The 26,378-nt window shown below is 40.2% G+C and overlaps 1 protein-coding gene across 6 annotated transcripts in view; it reads left to right on the top strand.

The window, feature by feature from the left end:
- Positions 1-26,378, top strand: part of shroom3 (shroom family member 3) — a 400,329-nt gene that overhangs the window by 318,039 nt on the left and 55,912 nt on the right. The window contains exon 1 of one of the 6 annotated variants that reach the window (XM_048592626.1): positions 9,702-9,818. The exons of the other annotated variants lie outside the window; for them this stretch is intronic. The gene's annotated coding sequence lies outside the window, so the exon portion shown is untranslated. Of the gene's footprint in view, positions 1-9,701; positions 9,819-26,378 lie in introns of those variants that run through there. 6 annotated transcript variants of the gene reach the window in all.

Raw genomic sequence — 26,378 nt, 5'->3', positions numbered from 1 at the left:
CATGATAGAAATTTATGAGGAAAGAGGGTGTTTCACTCTGAGTTGGAGGCACAACATTTTTGCCCTGAACTATAAAACCGACCAATAATATGTCATTCATGTTGCGAAAACATCAGCATTGGTCAAAAATGTGTAGATGCCATGAGAATTCAGTCAAGACAAATAAACATGTAGATTCCCTTTATATTCAAAACTGAAGTATTAAAACAGTAGTCAAGGTGGCACCATCAGCAACATTTCATGTTATTGTGCATTGTTTCACATTGGTATTACAGCAGAAACAATGATTTTATCAGTTGACCAGTGTCAGATGGATGATTTATGTTTGATCTACAGGAAGGCATTGTGGGATGGAGAGGTTTGGTGGAAAATGTGTGCAAGATCATTTGTTGTGCAATTTGGTATCCTCTATCCAAAATTCCTTGTGCTTCTTCACAGAAAACAAATCATGTTGTCTGAAAATGTACTTCTTTATAGCTTGCTGTTTCTGTGATGTACCTAAAGTAGTTTGGAATGCGCATTGGGACATTAGTTAAAATGAATGCTATGAGATGTTGTATTAGCATTTAATGCTGTGCTGGAAGTGTTCAGTTTGCACCGATACAGACTGTTAACTTATTCTGCAACTTAAGAGTTAAAGTGCACAGTTCGGATTCTCTTTCAGCATTTGCTGAGCAGAGTAATGATTAATGTGTTGAGATCTTTTCCAGATCAGCTTGCCCACAGCACACCATGTCCCTGCTTTGCCTGACAGACTTTATTGAGGCATTTGTAACTGACTTGTTAGGAGTTGATCTGGATGTTGATGACTGGCCTAAAAGGATTTGGCTCTTGTAGAAGGGCAGCTTTTAGTCTATGCTTGCAATTTTTTTTCCATGCCTTCTGTAATATATCTAGCTTGGTTTGTTTCTTTTTAGGAGCAGTCACAATATGATGCAGATGGAGGGGACAGGAAGAGAGTGTAGTGTAACATTATGTTTGTATATGTTGTCCTTCATTTCAACCGATTGATTTAAATTTGTTTTTCCTTTGATTGACTTGGCCTTTGTAACTGCGCTATTACAAAGAGTCTGTTCGTGATAATTGCCAATGGCACCCTCTCCTTCCCTGCTCTCTTTCACTTTCACTCCCTGCGTTCCCCTCTCAGCCCCTCCTACAGCCAGGCACCATAAGATAAAGTGTTATTGATACAGTGCCTTTCACAACCTCAGGATATCTGAAAGCCTTTCACGGTTTTTGAAAGAATGACCATATCTGGTACCCAGTCTGTGCAGAGAGATTCCCACAAATCAGCATTGAGATAAAATAACCAAATCATTTTTTTTAGGGGAGTTACCTGAGAGATGATTAATAGGTTAAACTTTAACTTAAAATTGGAAAATCCCAGCATAATGGCAGTGTTGGATGTGGAGATTTGGTAAAAGTCTTTGTAAAGGAAATTGACCCACTCAGGGTAAGGAGGGCGTGTGGCTGATCTCAAGGTCTCTCCCTGAGGCAACCTGCAGCATCACCCTAACTCCAGACTTCACAAGAACAATTCAGATGAAGTACAGCCAGTCTGGTTTTAACTGTTTAAAATTTGTTATTGCATTTCTTTTTCCCCTCACTTTATTTTTGTCTTTTCCTTTTTTCTTGAAGGCACTTCATCCACGAGAACCATGTACTTATATGGCCTTCCACCCAGTTAAACCCTCTCATGGCAATTCTACAGACATTGAGCTGCTGAGTTTACTATTACTCCTCGGAGATTACGGAGTAAGTGCTGCTGGCAAGCTGGTACATCATTGCCCAGCACAGGCTAACTGTCACTGTTTTGGCCACAATTGGCATTTTTTAAACAATATAATTGTAATGTCACTTCACCTTGCAGCCAAAGCAATTCTCCTCTCACTGTGTTCAATGGGAAGTGCAGCCTTACATTGAAGTCTGTATATACAAGGCGTTATTGAATGAAAGATACATTTTCAAAAGTATTCCATGGCTTTATGTATTTCTGTTATGGGAGAATTTCATCCTCTTCACATGGCTGAGTAGTGGAACATTTCTTCTACTTTTGTCTCCCAGCATGTGCACTCCGAGTAGTTAGAGCATTCTCTATAGCTGCAGAGTAATGTGTCCCAATAATATTGCTGACGCACAGTATCCTGTATTGAGTAGTACTTCTCCCAAACTCATCGCAAGTGGTGCAACACTGGGAGCAACTCAGCTTTGCGAGCTTTTAACTCGCTGCAGCCAAATTTGTCAGTTTTTGAATAAATTTTATCGCTCACCTTACAGCTAGTTCTTATGGACTCTCCCAGTCACTGGTGCTGAATTCAAACCAAGTGTCAGTGCCAGAAGTGAAGGGCATGTGCAAACATGGTGATCATAGAAGCCAATTTACATTGTGCCTGCCAATTTATGTTTGTTTTATGTTGACAAGTGCCACCAAGCAAGTATTTGCATGTAAACTATTGGAGGTTAGTTAACATGATTATGTATGCACTGACCTGAAAGACAGGAGGGTCATGTTACATGGATGTATAAACACCTGATTTGAACCTGCTGCTGCTTTCCTTTGGGGAGTAAGCACTCACTGCGCGGTATGTGACCTCTGCAGGACTGCCGTGTATACACAACAAAGGTTGAAAAGCTGCAGTGTTTACTGCAGCACAAAAGCTTTTGTGGAACCTTTACACTGTTTGCATTTTTTTTGTCAATAAAGTTGATTGGGCTTTCAATTATTGTAACTTAAAATCAGGTTATCTGACTGCTGTTGTCTCAGTAGTAAGATAGAGTTGCTTTTACACAGGACTTAAAGGGATGTTAGTCACCCCACTTTCCAAAGCAAGAGTCTTGCCCAGAAGCAGCAATTCCGGTGCCAGTTTGTCAAACACCAGAGAAGGTACAAAATGGAATCATAAGGACGATGCCAGAACTTCGAGGTATATTTATCAGAAAAGGCTGAACGTGCTAGCTGAATGCATGATTGAAAGCCAATCACCTTTACAGAATAAAATCCGAAAGAACTGCAGATGCTGTAAATCAGAAACAAAAATAGAAGTTGCTGGAAAAGCTCTGAAGGGCTGGCAGCATCTGTGAAGAGAAATCAGAGTTAATGTTTTGGGTCCAGGTTCCGGTAAGTTCTGAGGAATGGTCACCAGACCTGACACGTTAAGTCTGATTTTTCTTCACAGATGCTGCCAGACCTGCTGAGCTTTTCCAGCAACTTCTATTTTTGTTTCTCCTTTATTGAATGTCAGGTAATAAAAGTGCAGACAATACAAAAGTTGCATAAAAGCTTTTGTGCTGGCATTTATTGACCATCGTGAGTTGCCACTCATAGTTAATGGTACAGTTTGATACAACTGAGTGGTTGGAGCACTTCAGAAAGCATTTGGAAGTGAAACCCACTGGTGTTGAACTGGAGGGAGGAATTGAGCAGTTTGTTGGGTCTGTGAGCTGACGACTGCCTCGATCCTTATGGACTTCATCTTCAGGCATAGAAGAAATGGCTGGTCAGATAGTTGATGAGTTGATTTTAATTTACTTAAAAATACCCTAGATTTGTGGAAGGTTTCACTAGATTGAAAAATTGTGAATGTAACTCATTTATTCAAAAGGGGAAGGAGACAAAGCAGCAAACTACCAGCCAGTTAGCATTACATCCATCATAGAAAGGATGTAATCTCCAATATAGACTGCAATGATTCAAAAAGCTAGTTCATCATCTCCTTATCACTGCTTTATGGATTGACAATAATTGCTAGCCCAGCCAACAAATACTATATCCCTTGAATGATTAAGAAAATCCTGACTGTGTTAAGGATTGCAACAGAGACTAATTTAAGAAATCAATCAAGCTCAGATTGTAATTCATTTGTGGGTGCTTAAACTACATTTATCACACACCAGGCCTGTTCTTTGTTTGAAAAAGAACATGTCCACTTATTTCACCTACTTCATTTGAAGAAGTGGATGTGAATCCAGCCAATCCCTGCTGCATCACTGTGGTAATGCCCTGACCAGTCAGAGTTGACTTACCAGGTTTGAATTTAGTCACTTAACTGTGGCAGTTCACAGTTCATGCTGCAACTCCAAACCAAGGATTGGCCAACTAATCAGCGCCTTGTTGTCTTACCACATATATTGTTGTTTCCTTTTAAATTTTGTTTTCTTGCATTTCAATCCTAATGAACATATGACAAAAAACTTTGACAATGCCTCCTTTTTAGCCATGTTTAAAATATATTCACGAAGTTGTCCATATGGTCAGACTCTTTTTTGCATATTCTGATGTAAGAGTTGGCCATTTTTAGTTCAGTCAACATTCATCTCCTAAAACACCAACCTCCTTACTAGTATCCCACATGTTTGTGTATCCAGCAATCCCTACTTCCTTTCTCACAGCATCTTGACATTTTCCAACTTGACATCCCGAGCTGACCCAAGTGCTCTCGCATTCCTTTTCCTCGAGCTACTTTGCTTTCAGCTTCTCTGTAAATTCTTCTCTCTACTCCATTCCTGAATCCTGCCCCTTCATTTTCCCAGCATGTTTGATTAATCTCTGTATTACCATTGAGTTTTTAACACCATCCTCCTGTACCAATCGATCTACTGCTGTCCTAATATGAGACAATATTGAAAATATTTAAATGGAAGTTTAACATGCCAATGGCTCAAAGCATTTCAACAATACTTTACTTTTTTTCTCACACAAAATAACTTTTTTGCAAAAATAACAGCCCATTCTGTATCAACAACACCAAGCAAATCACAGCCGGATAAGCAGGTAATCAAAGTTTTTTTTTTTGGTGCTGTTGTTTAAAGCCGTAATGCTGACCAGAAAGTCGGGAGAACTGGCTGCTGTCCTAAAGTTTTAAAAAGACATGAGAGGCAATTTTCTTACACAGAGTGGATTGTGTGTGAAATGACCTTCCAAAGGAAGAGGTGAATGCGGGTACAGTTACAATGTTTAAAAAACCTTTAGATAAGAACATGAAGAAATGTTTGGAAGCATATGGGCCAAGCCCAGGCAGGTGAGACCAGTTATGGTCAGCATGGACTGGTTGGACCGAAGGACCTGGTCCTGTGCTGTATGACACTATAAATACTGGAACGGGAACCAGCAATGAGATTTGAGTTTCCAAAGACATTCAAACAGGTAAATGGATAACAGGCGTTTGAGTGATGTGGGCCAAATGCAGGCAAATGGCACTAATTCAGTTTTGGAAACCTGGTCAGCATGGACAAATTGGGCTGAAGGGCTTGTTTACATGCTGTATGACTCTATAATAGCAACTGCTGCAATGTGGCACTCTCGGTGTTCACTGAATTGTGCACTTGGGTGGAGTTCAGACTTTCAAACCATTTGAGGACTAATCTAATGAACTCTGTTTTTACAAGCCCTTAACCCTATATGGGATCCCTGTTTGCTTCTGTAAAGTAACCTTTGTTTGATCCAGAGCAGCTAATTACTTCAAACCAAATATATTTAATTTAATAAGCAAAAGCTTCAAAGCCCTGCTTTAAATACAAATCAAATAAACTGATTGGAAGGGCGTATTTTAAAGAACCAAACAACTGAATGCTGCCAAGTTTGTGGCTTATCTGAGCTCAATTGTTAAACTGTTTCTGTGTGAACCACTTGTACCAATGTTTTCCGTTTTGATGCAGAATAAATACTCAAAGTGATGGAGCCTGTAGCAGCTTTCCTGACTAAAATAGCCTGAAATTCATTGAAAGGTAGAATTAGAGTTTGGAACCTCTTTCTGAATGTCACACATGCAGTAAATCCACTTCCCCACCATGTGAAATGAAGATTATTATAAGAATTAAGAATTTACCTTAATTTCTCATACATTGCTTTGCTTTGTCTTGAGGGATAACCACTTAACACCATAGTAATTTCCTAACCATGGCTTTAGTATGGGTCTGGATTTTGAAGGCAGTGAGTAACAGTGTATGCTGCTGACTTTAAAGTCTAGTGACCACTGTGGTATTTATTTCCCCCTCTCCTGAAGTCACTTTAAATCTAGCGCCAAGTTAGGAGTATCTCCAGGCTTCAAGCAGCAGTGATATCAGCAAGCAAGATTAAAGAAACCCAGACAGCAAGCCAGGTAGTTAGAAACACTGACCCCAAATACTTGTAACTTTAATTAAGAAATTCTCCAAATGTCAAAGCAGCTTTTCATAGCCACTGAGATTGTTCAGTAGTAATTGTGAAGTTGTTATTCTGTTAAAAATCCAGTTGTATCTCATTCAATAAGGTGTAGATTTGTCAAGGCATTTTGCAGCAAGACCAACAGTGTAATGGAGCAAGTTCTCATCTGATCAATTTTCCATTGATTAGTAGTGACTCAGTACTGTTGAAACGCTATTCATCAGCAAATCTGAATTTCAGCATTATGCAACATGTATGCAGACTCCAGAACTTCTGTCAGTTTCAATAGAATAAAGGTGGCAAATGCTGATATTTTCACCATCATTACCTTTGCAAGGTTCAGACCCCAAAATTTACTGATCAATTTGGAATGTTATTGAGTTGAAGCAATGATAATACTGATTCTATATCATTAAAATTAAATTTATCCACAGTTGCATGTAATATGGAAACAGAGGTTGTTCTGATGTTATGCTCTTTTGAGTCTGGTAGTACCTGGAAGTGCCTGAACATATTTCATAATCAGAAAACGTGCTCATTAAACACATTCTGCCCATAGTTTATAAATAGTTTAGCAAAATCTGTTTGCTCCAAAATAACATCTTGTGACAATCTTTCAGATTTATCTATGATGCTAGTTTTTCTGTGCAATGTGTATATAAAGGTCCCAGTGAATAAAAATCCTTATTTCTGTTTTCTGAGACACCTGACAACCCCTCTTGCTCTGCACAGTGTCTTTTCACACGAGGAGGTCACTCTCTTCCCAGTCTCATGATCAATGTGCTCAAATATGACCATAAACTGTTATGCCCTTGTATTTAAATGTATGCCCTGCACAGTGCTTTCTCTGACAATCATTCAGCTCTGATAAAGAGTAATCTAGACTCGACGTTAGCATGCTGTCTCTCAATGGATGCTGCCTGACCCACTGATTTCCAACATTTTTTTGTTTCTAGTTCATATTCCAGCATCTGCAGTAATTTGCTCCTCCAATCATTCATTCCACTTGGATCTGGGCATTGTTTCTAGCTGACTAAATGCTGTTTAAAAAGTTAAAGCAAGATTTATTGCTTGATTCAGGTACCTTGCAAATTTTCAGTTTGCCATAAATAGAGATGATTGGATGTCAAAAAGGAAGAAAATCAATTAATTGGAACAAATTAATGGTGCATATTCATGAAGTTATTCTCATCTCAATCAGTCCAAATGTAAACAACTGTCATCTTGAAGCAGAATCCAATGCAGAAATCTTATGATACTGAAGGATGTTTTTGTCACTGAGCAAATGGAATGATTAAAACTATATCAAAAAAGCTGTTACTTCAATGCACACCTTTTCCCAATATTAATTGTAGAATCATACGTAGGTGTATTCTATAATGAGGTTGCAGTGCATCACTTTAGAACAATTCACTGCATAGCACCTTCCTTGTTAAATTTGCATCTTTGATCGTATTTACGGATATAGTGAAAGTTGTCATGAAGTGTTCGCAGATTCTGTAGTTAACATTTAGCCTCCTATGTTACCACATTCCTGAGTCCAGATTAAATGTAATCTTGGTGCAAAATAGTTTAGAGACCAGGAATAAATCAGACTGATTGATTGAAACTGTCTCTTGAAAACCCTCTATCTCACCACCGCACTCTCATTCTTTAGGCACCACCTTTTAAATCAAAGTTTGATCTTTCTAATCTCTACTACTTGGGTTTGGCATTTGTATTTCCTACACTCTGAAGTGCCTCCTGACATTTTTCTGCAATGTTCGCCAATTAAGTGCAAATTGCTGTTGTTATAATTTGTTGTTATGGGCACAGAACGTGTGTGTGTGTGTGTGTGTGTGTGTGTATGTCTCATGTTGTGTAGTCACATGTGGCACACTCACTTGGTTAGCTATCTTTTTCAGTCTGCAATTCCATAGGTCTCACATCTCTGCAACAAAGGTTTTCAAGTGTGCTTCATTCTGGCACCGAGTTTCATGTCAAGGTGTCAATGCTGAGAATAGAATAAATATTCACCTCCCCACAAACACAAGTAATGTGATTGACTGTTTGCATTAGAATAGATCTAGGGTCAAGTTCACCAGCTGGTATTTAGGCGACTAATCCACACACACATTCTTCACTATTGATGGAATCTGTTATTTGTAATCACTACCTTCAGTCATTGCTTTCTTGAGGGCTAGTTAAAGCAATAAATAAAACACTGAAAATAGGTGCACTGCGAAGTGTTTAAGGTTGTTAATCATCGGTGACGACAGTAGTTTTGTGTGACAAATGATTCAACCTTTTTGAATGGTTTGCTGAAAAATTCTTTAAAATTCAAATCAACCTTGGAAGAATTTAGTTACTGAGAATCTAACCTTCTGCAATATCAGTAAACTCTTTCATGTCCCACTGAATGCATGACCTCTGCCAAATGAGCTTTTGAAACTTTATTAAGGTATAATTTTATAATTCATGTTGCTGTAAAGTCCTGTCATTTTAAAATTGTTTTGAAGGTTGAAACAATTTTTCTTTGGGCACTTAGACCAATGTAATAAGAATTAAAAAGGCAATGAATAATTCAACAAAATAAGCTAAAGACAACAGAACAGTTGTCATTAATTTCAGAACAGATTTGGTTGGAAATTGTTCTTTATTTTCCCTTTTTCCTACCGTGTTTAAATTTCAGATGGATCCAACAACAGTATCAGCTTGTATTTCCACATAGAGCATTGTCTTTGAGAGAGATGGGCACCAAGAAAGGAATGAGGGAATTTAGCAAAAGTTCCAGGTGATATTTGAAGATAGGAAAAGCAAATGCACAGCGAGTTTTTTAGAAGAAAATGCCAGAAGGTGTGCAGTGACTGCAAGATCAGATAATGGGGAACCAGCAATAAGCTAGAATAAATAACTGTCAAGGAGTGCAGGCAGGGACATCTGACTGGAGAAGATTCTGCAAAAGGAGTGAATCAAAGCTGTGGATTTGAAAGCAAGGTCAGTTTCTAGTTGTCCATTCTGATCTGTGTGAAAGTAGCCAGCAGAATAGTCTTATTGATCATTTTCCCCACCACCACTGAGCAGAGGCCACCATTGCCTTTCTGGTGACCTACAGGAGAAGGGAACTCTGAATTGCATGGGGGAGGGGTATTTTGGGGGGAATGTGCATGTCTGTATTGTACAATACTATGCATTGACACATTGATGCTCCCAACATTCTGCACCACATTGTTTCCATCAGATTGCTCTATTTATTGCCGACTGTGCTGAAAATGCCTCTCACTTTACATGGCAAGGAAGTATCCTAGCTGCTGGCTCTGTTTTCTGTTTGTATAATTGTTTTGCTTTATTTCTTCACTCAGTGAATGTATGATCACAGCCTCCTGTTTGACTAGTTGCTGCTCATCAAACAATGGCAGTTTAACAATGCCCTTCGATACCTGACCTTTGAACTTGAATCTTTTTCTCTTGCAATTTTCTGTTTCTAATATATTCAGGCTTAACAATGCTGTGGAATGCCGCTTCTCTGCAAATCTTTGCGTCCTATTTGTTTTGACAGGGACGCATGCCCAGACAAGGGCAAGGCTGAGCTCATAGCTTCTCTGTCTCTCCCAGTCCAGTGTTCAGTGCGGCTGATCCATGTTGGAGGAAAGCAGCATGGCAAGGAAGAGTTAGACTGCAACTGAAAGAAAAACAGGTGAAGTAGAAGCTTGTGGGTTGGTACACACAAATAAGTAAATTCAGCTTTAGCTAAAAGGCAACAGGCTGTAATTTTTTTGATGTATATTGTTTTATGTATCACCCACATTGACTCTCTTAAGGCACAGAATTCTTAGAAACACAGAAAAGTGCAGGAAGACCAGAAAGCTGATTTACTTGATTGAAAATGCAGCCCCCTAAGAAAGAATGTGAGTTGAAAGAAACTAAATGTCCTGTGGACCTTCAAGTAAAAGATTTTAAAAGTCAGTGCAGAATCTAATTCAAATTTTTATTGTATTCCAGCCCACATTTGTGAATGAAGTAAATGTGTGGGAAATAATCACATTTTTCTATATGCAAGGATGTCCAATGACCATCTGTAAAAAATATAACTGAATTTTTTAAACTGCATGTAATGTGTGCAGGTTTAGTTTTTTTAATTAATTGTGTAGTTCCAACGACTCCTCACACTGAAGCCTGTATTTAGGTAGATAAAATGTTTATTGTGATATACTTTTTGTTAAATTGCTGTTATACTTGTATCCTTGTTGTCAGAGTCTTGTGTGCCTCAGTGAGTTAGCACAGCATAGAGTCAGGTTTGGATTTCTTCCTGCCGCTTGCTTTGAAACATGAGTTCCTCCCTTGATGTAACTGGGCAGAGGAGAGTCCGCTTCTGCTGAATGAAATACTGAACATTAGTGAATGTGTTTTCTAGTGCTACTACAACATGAGCCTCCAAAATACAGATTATGGTAATAATAGTAATGGTTCTGACAAGCCTTATTTCTATCCTTGTTCCTCACCCCGACTCCATTTCAGGAGTTTTGTACAGCATGGGGAGCATACTATTGTGGAAAAATGAATGAATGAAAATAAGAATAAAAGCATGCAAGGTTGTGACATAAACTAATTTAAACTCCTTTAGTGGTGGAGTATATTCTTCATTCATTTAGCTTTTAAACAGGCACACCTTTGAATATTTCCTGGAGTTTATTGCTCGTGAAGGTGAATTATTTAAAAAAAATTGAAGGCTTCCTTCTTTCTACACTTGCCTTCCTCAATGATGTGACCACTGCAATGAATCAGAAATTTATAGAAACTACTCTTTTACATTGAACTGCAATTCCTTGTGTCTTAAATCAACAACTTCTTTTTATATGGTGCTTTTGACGTGTTAAATGCCCCAAGGCACCTCAACAGGAACACTAAAAAACAAAGTCGATAGCCAAGCATACATGAGGAAATATGCAGTGAAGTGACTAAAATGTTGGTCGAAGAACTAGAATTTAAGGAGCCTCTTAAAGGAAGAAAAGGGATTAAAGAGGCAGAGACATGAAGGAAAGGTATTGCAGAGCAACAGAAGGTACAGTCTTGAATCGTGAAACATTTAAAATCAGGAATGCTCGAGAACAAACTGAAAGTTCTGCTGATATCTGAGGGTTGTGGGACTGGAGGAGAAGATAGAGATATAGAAGATTGTAGTCGTGGAGAGATTTGCAAGGAAGAATGAGAATTTTAAAATCACAACGTTGTTTGACCAGTAAAGTCTAAGTCTGGGAGTACGGGGATGTTAGGGGAATAGGACTTGGTGTGAGTTAACACGTGAACAACAGGTGAACTCCATTTTACAGGGGGTAGTGTGTGGGGCACCGGTCACAAGTGGTTATAATGGTCGAGTCTAAATGGAGCAAGCATGAATGAGGGTTGTAGCAACAGTTGCCAGATGAGGCACACCAACAGAGTTGCGTGATAATATTGTGACAGAGATAAATGGTCTTTGAGATGGGATGGAATTGAGGTCAGAAGCTCCGCCTGGGTAAATTGTAACCTTGGGGTTACATACAACTAGACTTATTCACAGATTGTTGCCGAGGAAAGGGATGGATTTGGGAAAACGCAATAAGCACGTGCCACTTTGGTCCATCAAAGCATAGACGTTTCCGAAAATCTGCAGTCAGTTTGGTGGACTCCAGGCTTAAGTCTGACAGGACAGCATTAGAATAACTACAATTTTGGCAGAGTCCCAACCATGATTTGAGAATCCTGCATCAGCTTAACAGAAGTATAACCTGCACCTAACCCTACAAGGTCATCAGTGTATAAAGTACTGCTTGTAACTGGTGTAGATTGGCACTGTTGATTCCAAGGACTAGATTTTACAGCCACGTCACTAGGTGTTTTTTGAAATGGAGGACATAGGCCACCTCCTTCCTGCTTATCACCGACCCTTTCCCTGTAGTATAGGGGGAAGTGGGTAAACCGTCCATTAGACAGGCTGTCGACCCTTAGGCTTATTGCAGCCTTTAACTGCCGATATAAGTGGCAATTAAGGGTTTTTCATTTCAACCCCATTACCATAATATGATGGTCAATGGCAGGTAGACCAGAATGTAAAGACTGTGTTTTTGAAATGGCCTTTTTGAGAAGGCGAGAAGAACGGGGCCCTCATTAATTGAGGGAGCTCTGTACACTCTGGGAGCAACACCTTTGAAGATGCTCCACTTCTCCTTGTTCCTCCCTGCCTCCAAAACCTGACTCCCGTCCCCCTCCCTACACTCTCATCCCTTCCCACTCTAAAAGTTCATTACTTACCAGACCCTGGACGGGGCCTGGCAGGCCAGATTAAAGAACAATTAATAAAGCATACAGTATCCTAACCTTTATTATAGAGTCAAGTATAAGGAGGTGATGTTGATTTTTGTATAAGACACTTGTTACATCTCAGATAGAGTATTATGTACAGTTCTGGGTGCCACATGTTAGGAAGGATGTGAATGCATTGGAGAGGGTGCAGAAGACATTTACAAAGATGCTTCAAGGTATGAGAAAAGATTGGGGAAGTTGGATCTCTTCTCCATCGAGAGGTGAAGGCTAAAGTTCTGAGAAGTTTTCAAAATCATGAGGCTGGATAGTGTAGCCAGTGAGAAACTGTGCCCTCTTGTAAAAAGATCAAGAACTTGAGGGCACAGATTTAATATCATTTGCAATAGAAGCAAATGTGATTTGAGAAACTCGCATCACAGATCACAAAAACTTTTGACATGACGAGTGGTTCAGATTTGGGAAACACTGCCTGGAAATGTGATGGAACTTTCAAGAGGGCATTGGATGATTATTCACATTGTAAAAAGGCAAGAGAAAGACATGAAGTCATAATGCTCATTTAGAGAGTAGTTGCAGGCACAGTAGGCTGAATGGCCTCCTCCTGCACCATAACCCCTCTTAATGATTCTGGTTGCCAGTTTTCCACTTGAAGCTTCCTTTGCCAAGCAATTCAATTGGTTGAAAGCCGTTGAGGATTGTAGTCCCTTTAGGACTTCTTGTCCACTGAGATGCAGAAGGCTAAACCTCAGCTTGTTTGGGGTCAACGATGTCATGTTTGGAGTGCAGGGGATGGGTGCTGGTGGTTGGTTGCATGATCTATCACACCAGCTCACCTCTTCAGTTGGCACATTCCACCAGAGGATGTGGCTTCACTCACTGGGACCACTCTGTGCCAAGTACCATGAATTACATCAGACAGTGGCTGCCACTTTGCAGTATTTATGCTGAGGAAAGTATCCAACTCTCTCTCTCTGCAGATCTTTAGAACTGAAATCTCTAAACTTGGCTTCAAATCTGAGAAACTGCTTTTCTCCTTCCCCTTTGTTTTCTCCTGGAAGGACTAGCTGCTATTTATAGAATATGTTGATTTGAACAACATGTTTCCAAGACAGAGTAGAGCTGCTGTTTGGCCAACACTGTTGTGCTTTTCTTTCTCCAGCTAATTTTGGTCCGTAGGATGATGTATGAGCAGTTTGTTTTATCATTAAAAAGATTTAAATACTGTAATAAATAAAGGCAGGTTTAGGAAAAAAAGCAATTCTTTCGGACCAAGGGCTTGATGCCAAATGAGTGCTATTGAAGCAGATGCAATTGTCCCATTAAATGGTTAAGAATTGTAAGCATTGATTTCACACAGCCTTTTCATTGCTGCATTCCATTTCAATTCCACACTAACCAGTATCTTTAGTTGTCACTTTAGCCCTTTAGCTTGGATTCAAAGTGCATTTTATTACCAGGCGGGAGGTCGAGGCATGTGAACTATGAAAGCTATGTTACAAACCTGCCTGGCTTCGTGAATCCATTATCATAACCATCCATCTACATTTATTGATAAAGGTCCTTAATAGTTCTTTGTTTTGGCAAAATCTGAAGGGTACTTATTAGCTCTTGACAGTTTTATCTTGACTGTACCTGTATAAACAGATGTACCTTACAATATATGCAAGCTCTTTGCAGTCTGTTACAGCATAATATGCAGGTTGTGTAAGATTGTGATCCATTTTAAGCTTAATATATTCACAGTGATGTAGTTGGTGCATGTTAATTTAGACTTCGCAGATTGGGCTTTACTAAATCGGAAGTGATGTAGTCACTTCACTGCGGAGTTAAGATACTCCAGCAGGCTGCTTTTAAAAAAATTCTACTTGTAGGAACATGGGAATGGGAGTAGGCCCTTTTGTCCCTTGATCCCATTCTGCCATCCAATTAGATCATGACTAATCCGAATCCTTGTTACTTGCCTTTTTGCCATAGTCCATTCATACAGCATCCTAACATTTAATTCTTTAACTTTTCAATTGACTCAATGTGTGCACAGCCTTTTGGGAAAGAAATTCTGAATTTCCCTTAGCCTTTTTCAGAAAACTAGTCGAGGCACAGTTTTTAATATTATGCTTCCTTGTTCTGGGTCCTGTCACTAGAGGAAATAGTTTCTCTATGTCTAGCCTGTTCAATGATTTTAAAAAATGGAACACAAAGTGCATGTAATTTTTCCTTGTAATTTAACCCTTCAAACCCAAGAACCAACCTAGTAAATCTGTGCAGTATTCTCTTCAAGGTCTATATATTGGAGTCATAGAGAAATACAGCACGGAAACGGACCTTTCAGTCCGTGCCGACCAGATTACCTAAATTAATCTAGTCCCATTCGCCAGCATTTGGCCCATATCCCTCCAAACCCTTCCTATTCATATACCCATGCAGATGCCTTTTCAAATGTTGTAATTGCACTAGCCTCCACCACTTCCTCGTGCAGCTCATTCCATAAATGCACGACCCTCTGTGTGGAAAAAGTTGTCCCTTAAGTCTCTTTTCTTTTTTAAATCTTTGCCCTCTCACTTTAAACCTATGCCCTCTAGTTTTGGACTCCCCCATCCCAGGGAAAAGACCTTTGTCTACTTACGCTATCCATACCCCTTAGTATTTTATAAATCTCTATAAGGTCACCCCTCGGCCTCTGACGCTCCAGTGAAAATAGCCCCAGCCTATTCAGCCTCTCCCTCTAGCTCAAATGCTCCAACCCTGTCAATGTCCTTGTCTTTTCTGAACCCTTTCAAGTTTCACAACGTCCTTCCTATAGCAGGGAAACCAAAATTGCATGCAGTGGCCTAACCAATGACCTGTACAGTGCAACATGACCTCCAAACTCTTTTATTCAATGCACTGACTAATAAAGACAAGCATATCCAAAAGCCTTCACAGTCCTATCTACCTGGAACTCCACTTTTAAGGAACCATCAACCTGCACTCTAAGGTCTCTTTTGTCCAGCAACACTCCCCAGGACCTTACCTCTTCCTGAAGCTTCTACTCAAAGTGCATGTAGTATTCTAACTGTAAAAGAAAAGGCATGTTTTGCTCAAATTTGTATTCCTACCCCTTTGAAATAAAGGCTATGCCATCAGCCTTTTTGATTACTTTAGGTATGGTTGCACTAATGTTCAATAATCTGTACACCTGGATACACAAAGCTCTTTGCTTCTCCACAGCTCCTAGTTGCTCACAGTTCAGAAAATATATTGCTTTGAGTTTGTCTGATCTGCTTCTCTCACTTTTTTCCACATTGAATTCCATTTGCTATAGATTTGACCATTCACACAAGCTTTCCATATCTCTTTGCAATTTCCTGCTGCAATCCACAAAATTTACTGTGTCACTTAGTGTCGGCTGTTAAACTGGATATACAACTGTATTCTTTCAATTCATTAATATGTACAATGAAAAGCAGAGGCCCCAGTACAGATCTTTTGGCAAATGTTCCTTAATACATCCTGGCATTCAGAGAACTAACTCCTGCACTCTTTCCAACCTTGCAATCAATTACCAACCCGTGTCACACTATTAGCTTCAGGTTCGTGCACTTCTGTTTTTGAAGATTTAATAAAAAATCTCTCAAGTGAACTTAGGACTGAGGAACAAAATTTTTGCCATTTGGCCCCTCAAGCCTGCTCTGCCTTTCAATGAATTCCTGCTATCTGTTTACATTTTGAATTCCAAATTCCTGTCTACCTTCACACATATTCAATTACCCCATTCTACCACTCTCCGAGGCAGAGAATTTCAAAATTGCACAACAGTGAGAAAAAGAAATTCTCCTTGCTTCTGTCCTAAAAGGATGACTGTTAATGTTAAAACAGTGATCTATCATTCTGGACTCGCACACCTAGATACCTCTGAATTCTTAGTCGCTCTCCATTTAAGTAATATGCAGCTTTTTTTATTCTTCCTGTTAAAATGAACAAGTTTATATTTTTATACATTATACTCCATCTGCCAGATATTTTTTCCATTTCCTCAACCTATCTATCCATTTGCAACCTCCTCATTCTCTCTTCACAACATACTTTGCTCTCACTTATGTGTCATCTGGAGCATAGGAGGCTGAGTGCTCTGTGGTCCCTGTAATACTTTCAAAGAGCGTTGATGATTTAGTGTCTCTTTCTGATGACCTCTTCTGTAACCATGTCATTTATAAGGAAGTAAATTGGCTATGCTAGATTTTTCCAGTTTTCTATGCACAGAACGTGGATGCAAGTTTTTCCCCATGTTATTGGCTGGATTCTAATGTCATGGCTTAATGGAACAGCTATCTTGTAAGAAACGAATTGGCTTCTGATCACTTCTGATCCAGTTATATCCACTACATTCAGGAACTTGATGGTTGAGCACAACTTTTGGCTGATCCTAATATGCCTTGTCAAAACAAAGTTACCTATCGAGACTTTCGATTTTGTGTCAGGGCAGTATTAGCCAGATAACAGTATTTTCCTGTGTACGATATTCCCTGACTAGGTAACAAAGAATTTGAAACTGAGAAGCTTTGCTCCAGGAGGTAGAAGTGATTTTATCTTTTCTTGTGTAATGGACTGGCCTAAACCTTGGTTCAGCAAAACTTTAATAACCACCTTGGTGTCGTCTTTGTTCTCATTGTGTATAATCGTTGAGGTGCTAACCAATGCATATTTTAGATTTGTTCTGATTCCATCCTTTTGATCTGCCCATAACATCATTGCTATTACATTATCCCAGTTGAACAATCTTTTGCATGCCAGGTATTTGTGTTAAATGGATGTTTGCTCCATTGAAGAATGAAGTGGGTTTTTGACATTGAAATCTACAAGACAGTAGCTGGGGTGTCTCATCCAGTATTTTAATGTTTGGACTTCAGAAGGGATGTTTCTATTGCAAGGTTGCATTCTTTCCATTTCGCTTTCAACCCCTGACTACAATACTTAATCATGATGCTTTCTCACTCCCAGTACAGCACATACCAGCAGCAACTCCAGTCAGTTTAGCTGAATAAAAAAATACTAAATCATTACTCTGCTGCACAAATCCAGGACATCTAATTTTGTACATAACAAGGAACTAAGTAAATGTTCTATTTAAGAAAAATTCCCCAATTGTTTATTTGTTTAAAAGCCATGCAAATATAATGTCCTGGTTGCAATCCGAAGATGATCAATGGAATAAGTGATCAAAGATCAGACTGCGGAAGGTTGCATTATATTGTGCTACAGAGAGATTTCTCCACTTTTCTTTTCACTTCTGTTGTCCACAATAATGTGGTTTTTAGGGGGAATGTTTTACAGCAATAAATGCAAGCAGGCTCTTATCTCATTTTAAATCAGAAGAAGTGATAATGCATACTCTCTCAGCGCCCTGAAATGTAAATGCTTTGAGATACTTACTCACTTGTGCACAGCCATGCATTCAAACAAAAACAGAGCTAGAGACAAAGCATACATTTGGGCTATTAGCTGTAGTACTAGAAGTAAATCACATGAACAAATTTACAGTCCTTTTAAGATGCTTGCAATGCAAGCTGGGTGGATTGCTTCTCATCATTCTTTGGATAAAGTAAGTTGGAAGCCTCCGAGTCTCCAGACAAGCTTGTGGCCAAGTTTCTGCAGAGGCAAACCTGTTGTTGAAGATGTATCAATGCTATTTCTCTCACTGCCTGTGTTATATCATAGAATTGTTATAGCATGGAGGAATGCTCTTCAACCCTTTTTGTCCATACTGTTCCGCCTCAGGACGAATCCATGTCCTGCCACCCCCCTTGCACTCTCCCCAAATTCTTTTCAGATATTTAGATTAATTACACAATACAAAAGATGTGCAGCACAGTAGACGGCTCTTCCCGTTGTGCCTGCACCTGCCGAACAGCAAGCCAACCAACATCATCCCATTTTCCAGGACTTGGTCCGTATTCGTCAAGCTTATGGCATTTCACTAAGATACTCTTTTTAATGATGGATTCTGACTCTACCACCCTGTCAGGCAGTGAGTTTCAGATCTCTGCTACCCTCTCGATGAAAATAATTACCTCATATCTCTCCTAATGGTTCCGTCAATCACTTTAAATCTGTGCCCTCTAGTCGTTGACGCCTCCAATAAGATGTTTAGGCATTTGCCTAGATTCCCACTCCCACTCTATTCAGGGCCCTCACAGTCTACTTCATTCACATCTTCCCTCAGCCTGTTCTGTGCCAAGGTTATCAACCCCATCCTGACTACTATTTCCTTTATAGCTATATTTTTCAGGTACTTTTAAATCTTCACTACATCCCCTCTAATAGTGAGGTGACTAGAACCAGAGTGTGCAGTATTTAATTTGTGGCCTACCTAATGTTTTCTGTAGCTCCAGCATAAACTTGCTACTCATACATTCTGTGCCTTGGCTAATAAGAGTATTTCATAGTCCTTCTAAGCCACCTAGCCGACTTTTTCAGGGATCTGTGGACATTCACTCCAAACACGCTGTCTCTTTCTCGCTCTCGCTCTCTCTCTCTCTCTCTTCCTCTATACTTTTCAGTTCCGTTCCTTTCCTTATTTACTACCTTGTTTGATCTCCTGAAATATACCACCTGGCACTTTACTTGGTTGAACTCCATATGCCACATTTCTGCCTATCTTAGGAGTCCGTTTACTATCTTCCTGCAGTCTACAGTGTCCTTCTTCATGAACAACCACACAGCCAATTTTTGTGTTAACTGCAAACTATTTGAAGCTTCCTTTGACAGGTTGATCAGACAGGGTCCTCCTCTTCTTGCAGGTCAGGGTGAGAGAATGCTTTCTCTGTGACATAGTTGTTTCAACACTCCATTCAATATCTGGGCTCTCAGCCAATTCATTCTGAGATTAAACAAAATAATGCATACTGAAGCTAAAGCAAAGTTTGCTTGAATGACAGCTCTGATTCTGCACAATTTGTGTCAATTCCACTGTGCTTATTCACACAAGATAAAGCAGTTTCAAGTGTTTATGGTTTCTGTTATTGATACTTTAAAAGGCCTGGATGATTGACATTTCTGTAGGGCTGTAAGAAAAACAATCTCTATAAATTTAATGACTTTTTAACTGCAGCGCAATAGGAATTATTTAATACAGAGCGTGGCAGTACCATAACTTAGCGTGGAGGACATGAGGGGCCTCAGGAGAATGTGAAGGGTGTCATTTGGCACTGACAGAATATGGGACCAGGCATGGAGAGTGAGAGATGGATGAGAACTAGAGGGCCTTATACTGCTGTAAAGTTTCAAAATACAGGCAGGCCTCCAGAAAGGCCATCTTGACAGTTTCTGAATTCTGTCTGGGGGTTGGCAGGCCTGACTGGTTGCAACTGCCAACCATTCCCCACCCTCCCCCCCCCCCCCTTCTCCCCCCCCCCCCCCCCACTCCAAGAGCGAAATTCCCCTCTTTGCAGGTTCGTTGTCCCAAGGTGGGCCACTGTTGCCCAACTCCCGTTACACATAAAAATCCAGACCAAATTCTCTGTTTATTCAGAAACCACAGCAGAAATCACTTGACTTTCCAATAACTAACTATTTTGATGGGACAGAATGCTGATTGCACCTTGTTTGTTCCATTTTAAAAATTGTACAGATTCCACTGCCCAGTCTTTACAATAAAAAGTGACTGTCACAACTGCCACTTTATTGTTTATACAAATGAGTTTTCAGGGCAAAGTGATGATGCCTGATGCTAAACCCTCTTAAGGGAGTAAATTGCGTTGATTTGAATTCTCCAGTGTGGCATATAAATTAAATTACCTGAGATAGGATCGGTTTTTCAAATGAGTGTTGGTTCAAGTGACTGTCATTTAACTGCTGGTATACACATCAAAAGATGAGATTTGAAAAAGCAAGAAACTCCATTTTTAAGTCAGACATAAAGGTCAAAGCCATGATTCTTCTTGAGTATGGACTCAAATGTGGATCATTAATCAGCCAAAATGATCCACTCTTTGTCTTTTATTGTGTTTGTTGTTAGGATTGCAGTAAGTTTGTTTTCTGGGCCACTAATTATGGTAGCAGGTCATTAATTCGGACTATTCTGAACATTTTCTTTGTCAGGTTGGAGTTACTTATCGCAAGTTGCCTCTATGCTTGTGCATAGACATTATAAGCTTGTCAGTGGTTGCCAGAGACTTACCATCTTGAATGTTAGAGTTGCTGCACATTTTATCGCCAGCAGCCATTAAAATTACCCCATCGGGTGGAGGCAGTTTCAACAAACTAAGGTCACAAATTTCTAAAAGAATGCAATAAGCGCTATTTGATAAAGATGTCAAGTTGTTTGACAAATCCCCACAACTGCAAGACATTATTTCTGTTTTGATTCTTTTGCTTTTATTTCGCTTCGTTTTCCAGTTGAAGTTGCCTATCTCCATGATCTGGAGTGTTTGATAGAGTTCCAGTGGTACTGAGGCCACTGTGCATCTGAAAGGTTCGTGTTTTGTTTCTGCTTTTGATATGCACTTACTTCCAAACGAGACTATTCAATTTTTTATTTGGTCATGCCAAGTTCAGTGACCATGGGCAAGTCTGTTTCGAATGCAAAGTCAGCATCTACAGTCCAAATATCACAGTGCTGGACATTGTGCTTTGTTATAAATGCAAAAAAACAGTTTTGCCCTCGAGCGTAAAATTTATAAATAGTCTCCAATTGTTGACAATACAACTTCTGGAGTAAATTCACCAATTGCTCACTCCTATGCTCAAAGGAAGTAGGTGTGTTGAGGATTTTCCACTTCACTCCTTTTTAAGCCTGCTGTCCACACTGAAGAGTGAGACAACCTGGTATGAGCATGATTGAAACAAATGAATAAGGCACATTGTTGCACCTCTGTCACACTGTTAACGCAACATCATTACAATTATGCAGCCCTTTCTTGAGACTTTTCCCTACCCAGTTGTTTTAACTACAAAATTGGGGAAAAAAAAGTTTTGAGAAGAAATTCCTTAGACGGTTTCAGGCCAATCGACATACAAGAACCTGCTGTGAAAACTCTGTCACTTTTATTCCACAACAGCAGCAAAAACAATCCTCAACGTTCTTAAAAGGTCAATTTGCCCTTTTGAAAGAGAGATTCTGGGATCTGGATCTGCTCCTTCACTGAAACAGATCAGATCTTCTGTAGATCTTACTCTGTCTGATCTCTGAAATCTTTTCTTTTAAATTCATTCATGCGATGTGGGTGTCACTGTGATACTTACACCATAGATGCTGACTTTGGGTCCTAGAACAGGCTTGCACATGTTCACTGAACTTGGCAGGACCAAATTTTTTACAAAATAAAGTAGCCTCCTTTTTGAAAGTAAGTGCATACCAAAGGCAGAAATAAAACACATGAGAGGAACCTTTCAGATGCATCATTGTAAGTACCTAGTCGTCCTTGAGTAGCTGGTAGTGAGCTGCCTCCGAGAACAGCTGCAGTACGTGTGCTATAGGTAGACCCACAGTGCTCTTGTGGAGGTAATTCCAGGATTTTGACCCAACAACAGTGAAGGAACGATGATATATTTCCAAGTCAGAATGGTGAGTGACTCGGAGGGGAACATGCAGGTGGTGGTGTTCTCCTGTATTTGCTGCCCTTGTCCTTCTAGATGGAAGTGATCGTGGGTTTGGAAGGTGCTGTCTGAGGATCTTTGGTGAATTTCTGCAGTGCATCTTGTAGATAGTACACACTGCTGCTACCGAGCATTGGTGGTGGAGGGAGTTGTTGCTTGTGGATGTGGTACCAGTCAAAGGGCTGATTTTTTCCTGGATGGTGTCAAGCTTCTTGAGTGTTGTTGTGGCTGCACTCATCCAGGCAAGTGGGGAGGACTCGATCACACTCCTGACTTGTACCCTGTAGATGGTGGACAGGTTTTGGGGAGTCAGGACGTGAATTATTTGCCACAATATTCGTAGGTTCTGACCTGCTCTTATAGCTGTGTGTTTCTGAGGCAAGTTGAGTTTCTGATCAATGGTAACCTCCAGAATATTGATAGTGGCAGATTCAATGATGGGAACACCATTTAATGTTAAGGGACAGTGACTAGATTGTCTTGTATTGGAGATGATCATTGCCTGGTATTTGTGTGGCACGGATGTCACTTGCCACTTCTCAATCCAAGCCTGGATATTGTCCAGGTCTTGTTGCATTTGAACACAGACTGCTTCAGTATCTGAGGAGTCATGAATGGTACTGAGCATTGTGCAATCATTGGTGAACACCCCCACTTCTGAGTTTGTTTGGAGGAAAAGTCATTTATAGAGCAGCTGAAGATGTTTGGACCTAGAATACTGCCCTGAGGAACTCCTGCAGAGATGACTGACCTCCAACAATCATGACCATCTTCTGTATGCCAGGTATGACTCCAACCAGCAGAGAGTTTTCCCCTGATTACCATTGACTCCAGTTTTGCTCCTTGATGCCTTACTTATTAGTTTTCATCATGTTGTTTACAAAGAGGCAAAATATGGGCAAAAACATGTCCAGCATGGGCACATTAAATCCAGCCCAATGTGAATGTCAATGGGAAAAGTATGGAATTAAATGTGGGTGACTTCCTAGATTTAACCTCACTGACTTGTTTAACGAAAACTGACATGCTTAACTATAAAAGTTTAATATTAAATCAGTGTTTGGCTGCCTGCCTTCCTTCCCTCAGTGGACTATTCATGGTCATTATAACAGGTGAGGATGATCTGTTTTTGATGGTATAACCTCATCATTCTCTGTGCAAACTGTAGAGGTGTTGCAAGGAAGAAAGTCTGAAGATAATTCTGTTAAAGCAGAGAAATGTGTCTCCAACTGTCTACAGCTGCATGTTGGGAAATAAAATCTAGCTAATGATCAATTCATTTTGCCATTAATGAACTCTGACTCAGTCTCCTACTTTGGAGCAGTGACGTGATGTTAAATATTAACTTACTGTTTGTTTTGCAGACTGGTCCCCAAGTGATTTATTGTTATTGTAGCCTTTGGAAACACTTACCTCACAGGCATGTTAACTTTTAATGATGTAATTTTAGTTGCACCAAAGTGACTGACTAAATATAAGGAAATGCATTGTCAGTTATTTTTTTCTATAATAAATAGTGTCAGTATTTTGACATTGTACGGTAATTCAAAAATGGGTGGTACCGAATTAACAGAACACTTTACAACTCTCCAGATTTTACTTTCTATTAAAGTAGATGAAAATAACAAGTCTAAAATTTCCCCTGTGCCTTGTCAACGAGAAGTGATGCTTTAAAAGATTGAAAACTGATCTGTCTAAAAATATTTTGACATTAGTTGCAGTGCTGTGACACTTGTTACAGGACATGTGCCCATTTTATTCCTTTGTGCTGCCTAAAATACTTGTTTAGGCTTGTCTTTAGTGCGTCACATTCATTTCGTGATTGAATATGCCCAGCCTCAGAATTAATCTCTGTGTGATCTTTTCACCCTACTCCCTAGACGGATTATCACTGCTATGACATGTTGAATCCCAAAAGCCATTAGACAGCAGAAAGTAGTATGAACTACATCTGTCTTTTTCAGGACTGTTTACATAGACTGCTCTTTTAGCTTGTTCATCAGACATCACTTCAGACAATCTTCAACCTGTACTTAAAGTCGGAGTTACTGCAGAACTTTCTATTAGAAAACATGCTTTAAGTTCAGATTTTAAGTTATTTCTTGAAGAGTTACTATACTTGTCCAATTTTGCACTTTTTTTTGCTTACAGACAAGAGTATCTCACAACTGGTACTGCAACTGAACAGGTGAACTCTGTCACCACAGCTATCATTGTCACATGCTCAATGATGTTTTTAGATGAAGGTCAGGTTGAAAATAGGTGAAACGTGTAAATCTACAACCACTTGCTTTAGGACCATTCGCATGGTCCCAAACAACAAGGGAGTTTTGAAAGAGACATTTGGTAGTGGTAGGTTCTGGGGCCTTTAAAGGACAGGCAAGAATATTGGAGAAGCTTGACCACCTTTTAAGGAGGAAGAGCACTAGTGGTACCAAGGTGAGATTTGTTGATTAATGTTGCAAAATTCTTTACTGTAGACTGTTAACAAAGTTGGGTCATTAAGAATATTCACGGCTAAGATAGTCAGATTTTTAATCAGTAAGGCAATCGAGGGGAATGGGGAAAAGGGAAAAGTCAGGGGAGTGCAGTTGAGGTCTATCAGATCAGCTGTGATCTAATTGATGGAAATCCCACAACGCGCCAAATGTCTCTTTAATTTACTTGTGGGGTGTGGGCATCACTGACCGAGCCAGCATTTAATGCCTGTCCCTTGTTGCCATTGAGAAGGTGAGCTGCTTTCTTGAACCGCTGCAGTCCATGTGCTGTGGGTAAACCCGCAATGCTGTTATGAAGAGAATTCCAGGATTTTGACCCAGCGACAGTGAAGGAACAGCCATCTATTTCCAAGTCAGGATGGTGAGTGACTTGGAAGGGAACTTGAAGGTGGTGGTGTTCCCATATATCTGCTGTCCTTGTCCTACGATGGAGGTAGCCTTGGATTTGGAAGGTGCTTTCTGAGGATCTTTGTTTAATTTCTGCAGTGGGCCTTATAGGTAGTACACACGACTGCTTCTGAGCTTCAATGGTTGAGGGAGTGAATGCTTGTGTATATGGTAACAATCAAGCAGGCTGCTTTGTCCTGGATGGTGTAAATGTCTTACATGTTGATGGAGTTGCACGCATACAGGCAAGTGGGGAGTAACACATCACACTGCTGACTTGTGCCTTGTAGATGGTGGACCGAAGTTGGGGAATGAGGGTGTGAGTTACTCAGCAATATTGATTCCAGTTTTGCATGGGCACCTACATGCCACACTCGGTTGAATGCATCCTTGATGTCAAGGGTTGTCACTCTCTCACTTCACCTCTGGAATTCAACTTTTTTTTTGTCTGTGTTTGAACCAAGGCTGTAATGAGGTCGGAGCTGAGTGGCTCAGGCAGAACACAATCTGGGTGTGGCTGAGCAGGTGCTGCTTGATAGCACTGTTGATGGCACCTTCCATCAGTTTAATGATTGAAAGTAGACTGATGGGGCAGTAATTGGCCGGATTGCATTTGTCCTGCTTTTTGTGTACAGGACAAACTTGGGCAATTTTCCACATTGTTGGGTAGATACATAGAAACATAGATAGGAGCAGGAGGAGACCATTCAGCCCTTAGAGCCTGCTCCGCCATTCATCGCGATCATGGCTCAATAACCTAATCCTGCTTTCTCCCCATGGGGAGGCAATGACCTAGTGGTATTATCGCTGGACTGTTAATCCAGAGACCCAGATAATGTTCTGGGCACCTGGGTTCTATTCCCGCCATGGCAGATGGTGGAATTTTAATTCAATAAATATCTGGATTTAAGAGTCTAATGATGACCGTGAATCCATTGCCAATTGTCGGAAAAACACATCTGGTTCACTAATGTCCTTTAGGGAAGGAAACTACCATCCTCACCTGGTCTGGCCTACATGTGACTCCAGACCCACAGCAATGCGGTTGACTCTGAACTGCCCTCTGGGCAATTAGGGATGGACAATAAATGCTGCCTGGTCAGCGACACCCTCATCCCATGAATGAATAAAGGGAAAAAAAATACTTTTGAACCCATTCGCCCCAAGTGCCATATCTAGCCGTCTCTTGAATTCATTCAATGTTTTGATATCAACTACTTCCTGTGGTAATGAATTCCCCAGGCTCACCACTCTTTGGGTGAAGAAATGTCTCCTCATCTCCATCCTAAATGGTCTACCCCAAACCTTCAGACTGTGACCCCGGTTCTGGACACACCCACTATCGGAAACATTCTCCCTGCATCTACCCTGTCCAGTCCTGTTAGAATTTTGTAATTCTCTGAGATCCCCGCCCCACCAACCATTCATCTGAACTCCAGCAAAAATAATCCTAACCTAGTAAATCTCTCCCGGTACACCAGTCCTACCACCATCCC

Source organism: Rhincodon typus, chromosome 1 (assembly GCF_021869965.1).
Source record: "Rhincodon typus isolate 14 chromosome 1, sRhiTyp1.1, whole genome shotgun sequence".
Lineage (NCBI taxonomy): Eukaryota > Metazoa > Chordata > Chondrichthyes > Orectolobiformes > Rhincodontidae > Rhincodon > Rhincodon typus.
This window is presented reverse-complemented; position numbering and strand designations above follow the sequence as displayed.